Raw genomic sequence first — 12344 nt, 5'->3', positions numbered from 1 at the left:
CCTATCTGCCCTCAAATACGATTTAGGGAAGAAATAAGCCCTCTATAGTGGTCCTCAGATGTCTCAGTCTGAAAAACAGCTGCGCATCTAGAGCGCGAAAATAGGCCCCTCCCACCATGCACTCGATGTCAGAGGGCCTTAAGAAAATACTCCTAGGAGTATCTGACTAGCCATGTGGAAACTAGGCCCCAAAAAACGATTTATCACCCTCAGAGAAAAAACATTCTTTCTATATAACATGTAAACGTTTTGTCACTAAGAAATATGAGTATTAACATGAATATTACCCTTTTTTGTAAGCATGATCCCAGTCGTTGTTAAATCACTGCATCAGGCTTACCTTAATTATACAAGTCTCTGTCAGCATTTTCTAGATCTTATCATCTCTCTAGAAATTAGATATGTCCGATTAGTTTCGGATCGATTCGGAAATTCGGAAAATTCGGTGATTCGGATCGAACCGAATTTCCGAATTAAAATACTGCCGAATTTACCGAATAAATCCGAATTACTTCGGATTTATTCGGTAAATTCGGATGGCCATGGATTACACTAGTATTGTACAGTATAAGTCTAATCCCACCTAACACTTACCGAAATTCCAAACCGAACCGAATCGAACCGAATTCAGCCGAATTTAGTACATAATATGATACTAGTCTAATATCCCACCTAACACTTACCGAAATTCCGAATTTCCGAACCGAACCGAATCCAACCGAATCCGAAACAAATCCGAACCGAATTTATTCAAATCCGAATGAATCCGAAACAAATCCGAACCGAATTGATTCACATTTTTCCGAATTCGAATCGCTCCGAACCGAAATTCGAAAAAATCCGAATCGATCCGAACCGAACCGAATTTTTTCACCATGCACATGTCTACTAGAAATAAATATACTGAACATACCTCAAGGCAGGTAATCTGCAAACCGTTCCCCCAACTGAAGTCTTTCCCATACTCTTCAGTTATGTGTGAGAACAGCAATGGACCTTAGTTACAAACCGCTAAGATCATCAACCTCCAGGCAGATTCTTCTTCTAATTTCTGCCTGCGAGTAAAACAGTACGACGCTGGTACCGTTTAAAAATAACAAACTCTTGATTGAAGTTAAAAACTACACTAAGTCACCACATATCTCTTGATACTTCCTATCTTGTCGAGAGTTGCAAGAGAATGAGGGGAGTGGCAGTTAGGGGAGGAGCTATATAGGCAGCTCTGCTGTGGGTGTCCTCTTGCAACTTCCTGTTGGGAAGGAGAATATCCCGCAAGTAATGGATGAACCCGCGGACTGGATACACCTTACAAGAGAAATACAAACTACCTATTTAAAGATAAATACAAACTTACCTGTGAAATAAAACCTAAGCTAGCTACAATATAACTAATAGTTATATTGTAGCTAGCTTAGGTTTTATTTTTGTGTGACAGGTAAGTTTGTATTTATTTTAACTAAGTAGGCTAGTTAGTAAATGGTTATTAACTATTTACTAACTTCCTAGTTAAAATAAATACAAACTTACCTGTGAAATAAAAAACAAAATTTATGCTTACCTGATAAATTTATTTCTCTTGTGGTGTATCCAGTCCACGGATTCATCCATTACTTATGGGATATTCTCCTTCCCAACAGGAAGCTGCTAGAGGATCACCCACAGCAGAGCTGTCTATATAGCTCCTCCCCTAGCTGCCACTACCAGTCATTCGACCGAAGAAAAGCAAGAGAAAGGAGAAACTATAGGGTGCAGTGGTGACTGTAGTTTAAAAATAAAAAACACCTGCCTTAAAATGACAGGGTGGGCCGTGGACTGGATACACCACAAGATAAATAAATTTATCAGGTAAGCATAAATTTTGTTTTCTCTTGTAAGGTGTATCCAGTCCACGGATTCATCCATTACTTCTGGGATACCAATACCAAAGCTATAGGACACGGATGAAGGGAGGGACAAGGCAGGCGCTTAAACGGAAGGCACCAATGCCTGTAAGACCTTTCTCCCAAAAATAGCCTCCGAAGAAGCAAAAGTATCAAATTTGTAGAATTTAGAAAAAGTATGAAGGGAAGACCAAGTCGACCGCCTTACAAATCTGTTCAACAGAAGCCTCATTTTTAAAAGCCCATGTGGAAGCCACCGCTCTAGTGGAATGAGCTGTAATTCTTTCAGGAGGCTGCTGGCCAGCAGTCTCATAAGCTAAGCGGATTATACTTCTTAACCAAAAAGAAAGAGAAGTTGCTGAAGCCTTTTGGCCTCTCCTCTGTCCAGAGTAGACAACAAACAATGCAGATGTTTGACGAAAATCCTTAGTAGCTTGTAAATAAAACTTTAAACCACAAACCACGTCAAGCTTGTGTAACAGACGTTACTTCTTTGAAGAAAGATTAGGACACAGTGACAGAACAACAATCTCCTGATTGATATTCTTATTAGATACCACCTTAGGAAGAAACCCAGGTTTGGTACGCAAAACTACCTTATCTGCATGGAAGATCAGATAAGGGGAATCACACTGTAAGGCAGATAACTCCGAAACTCTTCGAGCCGAAGAGATAGCTACCAAAAACAGAACTTTCCAAGATAAAAGCTTGATATCTATGGAATGCAGAGGTTCAAACGGAACCCCTTGAAGAACTTTAAGAACTAAATTTAAACTCCATGGCGGAGCAACAGGTTTAAACACAGGCTTGATTCTAACTAAAGCCTGACAAAACGCCTGAACGTCTGGAACATCCGCCAGACGCTTGTGCAAAAGAATAGACAGAGCAGAAATCTGTCCCTTTAAGGAACTATCTCACAATCCCTTCTCCAATCCTTCTTGGAGAAAAGATAATATAATAGGAATCCTGACTTTACTCCATGAGTAACCCTTGGATTCACACCAATGAAGATATTTACACCATATCTTATGATAGATTTGGATGGTTGAAAGGACTCTGAAGTAGAAGGTCCTGCCTCAGCGGCAGAGTCCATGGTGGAAGAGATGACATGTCCACCAGATCTGCATACCAAGTCCTGCGTAGCCACGCAGGTGCTATCAAAATCACTGAAGTTCTCTCCTGCTTGATCTTCGCAATCAGACGAGGGAGCAGAGGAAACGGTGGAAACACATAAGCCAGGTTGAAGGACCAAGGCGCTGCTAGAGCATGTACCAGCGCTGCCTTGGGATCCCTGGACCTGGATCCGTAACAAGGAAGCTTGGCGTTCTGATGAGACGCCATGAGATCCAGTTCTGGTTTGCCCCAAAGTTGAATCAACTGTGCAAACACCTCCGGATGGAGTTCCCACTCCCCCGGATGAAAAGTCTGCCGACTTAGAAAATCCGCCTCCAAGTTCTCTACTCCTGGGATATGGATAGCTGATAGATGGCAAGAGTGAACCTCTGCCCATAGAATTATTTTTGAAACCTCCAACATTGCTAGGGAACTCCTTGTTCCCCCTTGATGGTTGATGTAGGCTACAGTCGTGATATTGTCCGACTGAAATCTGATGAACCTGACCGCAGCAAGCTGAGGCCAAGCCTGAAGAGCATTGAATATCGCTCTTAGTTCCAGAATGTTTATCGGAAGGAGTGCCTCCTCCTGAGTCCATGAGCCCTGAGCCTTCAGGGAGTTCCAGACTGCACCCCAGCCCAGAAGACTGGCATCTGTCATTACAATTGTCCAATCTGGCCTGCGGAAGGTCATACCCTTGGACAGATGTAATCCCGATTCCACTGACTGAGCATGCAGAGTTGCAGCGGTCTGAGATGTAGGCGGGCAAACGGCACTATGTCCATTGCCGCTACCATTAAGCCGATTACTTCCATACACTGAGCCACTGAAGGGCGAGAAGTAGAATAAAGAACACAGCAGGAATTTAGAAGTTTTGACAACCTGGCCTCTGTCAGGTAAATCTTCATTTCTACAGAATCTATCAGAGTTCCTAAGAAGGAAACTCTTGAGAGAGGGGATAGAGAACTCTTTACTTTATTCACTTTCCACCCATGAGACCTCAGGAATGCCAGAACAATGTCCGTATGGGACCTGGCGATTTGAAAATTCAACGCCTGTATTAGAATGTTGTCTAGGTAAGGGGCTACTGCTATACCCCGCGGCCTTAGGACCGCTAGGAGTGACCCTAGAACCTTCGTAAAGATTCTTGGTGCCGTAGCTAACCCAAAGGGAAGAGCCACAAACTGGTAATGCCTGTCTAGGAAGGCGAACCTGAGAAAACGATGATGATCTCTGTGTATCGGAATGTGAAGATAAGCATCCTTTAAGTCCACGGTAGTCATATATTGACCCTCCTGGATCATAGGTAGGATGGTTTGAATAGTCTCCATCTTGAAGGATGGGACCCTGAGAAATTTGTTTAGGATCTTGAGATCTAAGATTGGTCTGAAAGTTCCATCTTTCTTGAGAACTACAAACAGATTTGAATAGAGGCCTTGCCCCTGTTCCTCCTTTGGAACTGGGTGGATCACTCCCATAACTAGGAGGTCTTGAAAACACTGTAATAATACCTCTCTCTTTATCTGGTTTGCAGATAATTGTGAGAGATGAAATCTCCCTTTTGGGGAAGAAGCTTTGAACTCCAGAAGATATCCCTGGAACACAATTTCCAACACCCAGGGATCCTGGACATCTCTTGCCCAAGCCTGGGCAAGAGAGAAAGTCTGCCCCCTACTAGATCCGTTTCCGTATCGGGGGCTGATGCTTCATGCTGTTTTAGAGGCAGCAGCAGGTTTTTTGGCCTACTTTCCTTTGTTCCAAGCCTGGTTAGGTCTCCAGACCGGCTTGGACTGGGCAAAATTTCCCTCTTGTTTTGTATTAGAGGAAGTTGAAGCTGCGCCACTCTTGAAGTTTCGAAGGAAACAAAAATTAGACTGTTTGGTCCTTAATTTGTTGGACCTATCCTGAGGAAGGGTGTGACCTTTTCCTCCAGTAATATCAGAAATGATCTCCTTCAGTCCAGGCCCGAATAGGGTCTGCCCCTTGAAGGGAATGTTGAGAAGCTTAGACTTTGAAGTAACGTCAGCTGACCAGGATTTGAGCCATAGCACACTACGCGCCTGAATAGCAAAACCTGAGTTTTTAGCCGTTAGCTTAGTTAAATGAACAACGGCGTCAGAAACAAATGAATTGGCTAGCTTAAGAGCTTTAAGCTTGTCAAGGATATCATCCAATGGGGTTTCTACCTGTAGAGCCTCTTCTAGAGACTCAAACCAGAACGCCGCAGCAGCAGTGACAGGGGCAATGCATGCAAGGGGCTGGAGAATAAAACCTTGTTGAATAAAAATTTTCTTAAGGTAACCCTCTAATTTTTTGTCCATTGGATCTAGAAAAGCACAACTGTCCTCGACAGGGATAGTTGTACGCTTTGCTAGGGTAGAGACTGCTCCCTCCACCTTAGGGACCGTTTGCCACAAGTGCCGTGTAGCGGCATCTATGGGAAACATCTTTTTAAAAACAGGAGGGGGAGAGAACGGTACACCTGGTCTATACCATTCCTTAGAAATAATTTCTGAAAACCTCTTAGGTATTGGAAAAACATCAGTGTAAACAGGCACTGCATAGTATTTATCCAATTTACACAATTTCTCTGGGACTACAATGGCGTCACAGTCATTCAGAGTTGCTAAAACCTCCCTGAGCATCACGCGGAGGTGTTCAAGCTTAAATTTAAATGTAGACATATCAGAATCAGGTTGAAGTGTCTTTCCTGAGTCAGAAAAATCACCCACAGATAGAAGCTCTCCTGCTTCGGCTTCTGCACATTGTGAGGGTATATCAGACATAGCTACTAAAGCGTCAGAGAGCTCTGTATTTGTTCTAGCCCCAGAGCTGTCTCGCTTTCCTTGTAACCCTGGCAGTTTGGACAATACCTCTGTAAGGGTATGATTCATAACTGCCGCCATGTCTTGTAAAGTATACGCAATGGGCGCGCTAGATGTACTTGGCGTCCCTTGAGCGGGAGTTATAGGCTCTGACACGTGGGGGCATAACTTCCCCCTTGTCAATTTCCTCTGGTGATAAATCTTTTATAACCAGAATATGGTCTTTATAACTTATAGTAAGATCAGTGCATTTGGTACACATTCTAAGAGGGGGTTCCACAATGGCTTCTAAACATAATGAACAAGGAGTTTCCTCTATGTCAGACAAGTTTAACAGACTAGTAATGAGACCAGCAAGCTTGGAAAACACTTTAATTAATTTGAAAAAGCAGAATATAAAAAACGGTACTGTGCCTTTAAGGGAAAAAAACAAACACAAAAACTGCAAAACAGTGAAAAAAAGCAGTTAACTCTACGAAATTTTTAGTGTGTATAATAGACTAAAATAGCATTGCACCCACTTGCAAATGGATGATTAACCCCTCAGGCTCAAAAACAAAGCAGAAAAACGGTAAAACCGTTATAACAGTCACAAGCAAACTGCCACAGCTCTACTGTGGCTCCTACCTTCCCATAAAACGACTTTTGTAGGCACAAAAACCATTTACAGAGGTCCAATATGTCAGGGGACTTCTTCAGGGAAGCTGGATGTCTCAGAATGTAAAAACTACTGCGCAATTAGAGCGCGAAAATAGGCCCCTCCCACCATGCACTCAAAGTGAAAGGGCCATAAATAACTACTCCTAGGAGAAATCTAGTCAGCCATGTGGAAAACTAGGCCCCAAATAAAGATTTATCACCCTCAGTAAAAAACGTTCTTTATATATCATGCAAACGTTTTACATAATAAGCCATAAGAGCAAGTAACATGAATATTACCCTTTACTGCAAGCATGATGCCAGTCGTTTGTTAAATCACTGCAATCAGGCTTACCTTAAATATATCAGGCACTGTCAGCATTTTCTAGACCTTATCATCTCTCTAGAAAAAAATATACTGAACATACCTCAGAGCAGTTAATTCTGCAGGCCGTTCCCCCAGCTGAAGTTTTCCCATACTCTTCAGTTATGTGTGAGAACAGCAGTGGACCTTAGTTACAACCTGCTAAGATCATCAAAAACCTCAGGCAAAACTCTTCTTCTAATTTCTGCCTGAGGTAAAAACAGTACAACGCCGGTACCGTTTAAAAATAACAAACTTTAGATTGAAGATAAACTACACTAATTCACCACATCTCTCTTGATACTTCCTTTCTTGTCGAGACCTGCAAGAGAATGACTGGGAGTGGCAGTTAGGGGAGGAGCTATATAGACAGCTCTGCTGTGGGTGATCCTCTTGCAGCTTCCTGTTGGGAAGGAGAATATCCCACAAGTAATGGATGAATTCGTGGACTGGATACACCTTACAAAAGAAATAAAACCTAAGCTGCCTTACACTAAAACCTAACATTAAAAAACTAAAAAAAACCTAACCTTACAAAAATAATAAACAGTTCACTATCTACAATTACACAAAATAAAAAAAAACTACCAATACAATTTTTTTTTAATCCAAAATAATAATAAAAAAACCGCCAATAGGATTTAAGCAGCTCTCATTCCTATTGGCTGATTCAAATTTTTCAGCCAATAGAAATGCAATGGTACCCCCAGTATAAAAGGGGTACCTTACATTTTAATCCTCAGTATGCGGCGGACGATCGGATGAAGAGGACCTCCATGTCGGATCGATGGACCTCCGCCTGGAACTCCGCCTCCACACATTGACCTCTCCGCCTCTGCAGGGATGAAGAAGATGCCGGTCCTGCGTTGGATGAAGATGGAGCCGCTGGGATGAAGATCGTTCAAGCCGGACTTCAGCAACTGTGAGTACCTAAAGAGGGGTTAGTGTTAGGGTTTTTTTTAAAAATTTTGGGGTGTTTTTTTTTTTAGATTAGGGCTAATGGGCAATCTTATAAGAGCTGAATGACCTTTTAAGGGCAGCAAAAGAACTGAATGCCCTTTTAAGGGCAATGCCCATACACATGCCCTTTTCATAGCAATGGTAGATTATGTTTTTTTAGTTAGGTTTTTTTTTATTTTGTGGGTTTGGGGGGGTTGTAATTTTAGGCGGTGTTTGTTTTTATTTTGTAACAAAAGAGCTGATTTCTTTAGGGCATTGTCCTACAAAAGGCCATTTTAAGGGTTATTGGTAGTTTATTATAGATTAGGGATTTTTTTTATTTTGGGGTGTGTTTTTTTTTAAACGGGGTATTAGAATAGGAATAATTTTTATTATTTTTAATTTGTTTGCTATTTTTTGTAATGTGTTTTTATTTTTGGGGTGTTTTTTTTAGATTAGGGCTAATGGGCACTCTTAAAGGAGCTGAATGCCCTTTTAAGGGCAATGCCCACACAAATGCCCTTTTCAGGGCAATGGGAAGATTAGTTTTTTTTATAGTGTTTCTTTTATTTTGTGGGTTTGTGGGGTGGGGATTTGTAATGTTAGGGGGTGTTTGTTTTTATTTTTTAGTAAAAGAGCTGTATTTTTTGTAATGGTAGTATTTTTTATTTTTTGTAATTTTAGTATTTCATATTTTTTGTAATGGTAGTTTTTTATTTTTGTAATGTTAGGTTTTAGTGTAAGGCAGCTTAGGTTTTACTTTTATTCCACAGGTAAATTTGTGTTTATTTTAACTACAGGGAGTGCAGAATTATTAGGCAAGTTGTATTTTTGAGGATTAATTTTATTATTGAACAACAACCATGTTCTCAATGAACCCAAAAAACTCATTAATATCAAAGCTGAATAGTTTTGGAAGTAGTTTTTAGTTTGTTTTTAGTTATAGCTATTTTAGGGGGATATCTGTGTGTGCAGGTGACTATTACTGTGCATAATTATTAGGCAACTTAACAAAAAACAAATATATACCCATTTCAATTATTTATTTTTACCAGTGAAACCAATATAACATCTCAACATTCACAAATATACATTTCTGACATTCAAAAACAAAACAAAAACAAATCAGTGACCAATATAGCCACCTTTCTTTGCAAGGACACTCAAAAGCCTGCCATCCATGGATTCTGTCAGTGTTTTGATCTGTTCACCATCAACATTGCGTGCAGCAGCAACCACAGCCTCCCAGACACTGTTCAGAGAGGTGTACTGTTTTCCCTCCTTGTAAATCTCACATTTGATGATGGACCACAGGTTCTCAATGGGGTTCAGATCAGGTGAACAAGGAGGCCATGTCATTAGATTTTCTTCTTTTATACCCTTTCTTGCCAGCCACGCTGTGGAGTAATTGGACGCGTGTGATGGAGCATTGTCCTGCATGAAAATCATGTTTTTCTTGAAGGATGCAGACTTCTTCCTGTACCACTGCTTGAAGAAGGTGTCTTCCAGAAACTGGCAGTAGGACTGGGAGTTGAGCTTGACTCCATCCTCAACCCAAAAAGGCCCCACAAGCTCATCTTTGATGATACCAGCCCAAACCAGTACTCCACCTCCACCTTGCTGGCGTCTGAGTCGGACTGGAGCTCTCTGCCCTTTACCAATCCAGCCACGGGCCCATCCATCTGGCCCATCAAGACTCACTCTCATTTCATCAGTCCATAAAACCTTAGAAAAATCAGTCTTGAGATATTTCTTGGCCCAGTCTTGACGTTTCAGCTTGTGTGTCTTGTTCAGTGGTGGTCGTCTTTCAGCCTTTCTTACCTTGGCCATGTCTCTGAGTATTGCACACCTTGTGCTTTTGGGCACTCCAGTGATGTTGCAGCTCTGAAATATGGCCAAACTGGTGGCAAGTGGCATCTTGGCAGCTGCACGCTTGACTTTTCTCAGTTCATGGGCAGTTATTTTGCGCCTTGGTTTTTCCACACGCTTCTTGCGACCCTGTTGACTATTTTGAATGAAACGCTTGATTGTTCGATGATCACGCTTCAGAAGCTTTGCAATTTTAAGAGTGCTGCATCCCTCTGCAAGATATCTCACTATTTTTGACTTTTCTGAGCCTGTCAAGTCCTTCTTTTGACCCATTTTGCCAAAGGAAAGGAAGTTGCCTAATAATTATGCACACCTGATATAGGGTGTTGATGTCATTAGACCACACCCCTTCTCATTACAGAGATGCACATCACCTAATATGCTTAATTGGTAGTAGGCTTTCGAGCCTATACAGCTTGGAGTAAGACAACATGCATAAAGAGGATGATGTGGTCAAAATACTCATTTGCCTAATAATTCTGCACTCCCTGTAGGTAGTTAGTAAATAGTTAATAACTATTTACTAACTAGGCTACCTAGTTAAAATAAATACAGACTTACATGTGAAATAAAAATAAAACCTTAGCTAGCTGCAATATAACTATTAGTTATATTTTAGCTAGCTTAGGTTTTATTTCACAGGTAAGTTTGTATTAATTTTTAAACAGGTATTATTTAGTTAATAATTGTAACTTTAATTTAGGTCTATTTTAAATATGTTAAAGTTAGGGGGTGTTAGATTTAGGGTTTAGGGTTAGGTTTAGGGGTTAATATAGTTTAATTTAGGTTGTTGCGATGTGGGAACGGCAGTTTAGGAGTTAATAGGTTTAGGTAGTGTTGGTGATGTGGGGGGGGGTGCGGTTGAGGGGTTAATAGGTTTAGTTAGTGTCGGCGATGTCGGGGAACGGCGGTTTAGGTGTTAATAACGTTATTTATTCATTTAGTTAGTGTCAGCAATGTGGGGGTGGCGGTTTAATAGGTTAAGGTAGTGTTAGTGAGGTTAATAGCTTTATTTAGTGGAGGAGTGGGTGGCAGCGGCGGCTTTACATAATTTTGTTTCGGCAATCGCCGGCACATTTGTTACGTTACATTTTTTGTTTTTTCTGATCCATTCTTTACTCATATGCATTATTCTATAACTTCAGAATAGAATAATGCATATGTAATAAGAATGGATCAAAAAAACGAACGGATCCGAATCCGATTTAATGTAACGTAACCAACAATTTTTTTAATTTAAACTTAACTTAAACTAATTTTCTGGAACAATTTTTTTTTTTAACTAATTGAAAACGAAATGAAGCGAACCAAATTTTTTAGCAGCGCAAAAGTCTATTCAAAACCTTGTTATAAATTTCTCTTGTAACAGGCTTTCGAGACTGAATTAAAGTTTCAGCTACAGCATCCAAAAAGCCTCTTTGTTTTAAAATTAGGCATTCAATCTCCAAGCCTTCAAGTTGAGAGACTCAAGATCATGATGATAGAAGGGGCTTTAAGACAAAAGGTTGTGTCTTGGTCGAAGAGACCATGGAGAATAACTGGACAACTGTACCAGATATGAGAACAAAGTTCTGCATTGCCAAGCTGGAGCAATCAGAATTACTGAAGAAAGCTCTTGTTTAATCAGAGCTATAACTTGGCAGGAGGAAATATGATAGCAATAAAAAATGACCAGGGAGTGTCTACAAAAGCCTGTGGATCCCTGGATCTTACAAAATATCTTGGAAGTTTGTTTATCAAAATAGAACAAGCATCAAGTATATCTCTGGGAGACCCCATAGATCTACAATCTGGCTAAAGACATCCAGATGATAAATCCATTCCCCTTAAAGAATCAATTGGTGACTGAGATAGTGTGCTTCCCAGTTGTTTACACCAGGCATATGAATTGCAGAAATTGTGCAGAGATTGTTCTCTGCCCATGAAATTTGGTTCAGCTGAATTTTTCCATACGAATATTCAGGGATATTAGTTTCCGCTAATATTTGTTGGCTGTACTATTTGGTATTTGTTTAGTTTTAAACAAAACAAATTCTGAATATTTGTAGAAACAGTTCACCTATAGCTTTTGACTTACCTTTAGCATGATAGAAAGCCACGCTAACCTGGTCCTCTTCTTCACAGAGCCCCAGCCATGCTAATAGGAAGCTTAGCACCCAGTGCTTGCACTAAATGACCTCTTCCATTAGTGCAAGCCCTGGGAGACATTCTCCAGGATGCTAAAATGAAGTATTTAACTATTTAAAGGTTACAAATTAATACTGATGAATTTCGTCACTATTTATTTTCCTTAAATTTCTGGATGCATTCATTTGGATATTTATTTAGTGAAAAAACATAATTTATGCTTACCTGATAAATTCCTTTCTTCTGTTGTGTGATCAGTCCACGGGTCATCATTACTTCTGGGATATTATCTGCTCCCCTACAGGAAGTGCAAGAGGATTCACCCAGCAGAGTTGCTATATAGCTCCTCCCCTCTACGTCACCTCCAGTCATTCGACCAAAGACCAACGAGAAAGGAGAAACCAAGGGTGTAGTGGTGACTGAATTATAATTTAAAAAATATGTACCTGCCTTAAAAAACAGGGCGGGCCGTGGACTGATCACACAACAGAAGAAAGGAATTTATCAGGTAAGCATAAATTATGTTTTCTTCTGTTATGTGTGATCAGTCCACGGGTCATCATTACTTCTGGGATACCAATACCAAAG

Source organism: Bombina bombina, chromosome 3, assembly GCF_027579735.1.
Source record: "Bombina bombina isolate aBomBom1 chromosome 3, aBomBom1.pri, whole genome shotgun sequence".
NCBI lineage: Eukaryota > Metazoa > Chordata > Amphibia > Anura > Bombinatoridae > Bombina > Bombina bombina.
This window is presented reverse-complemented; position numbering follows the sequence as displayed.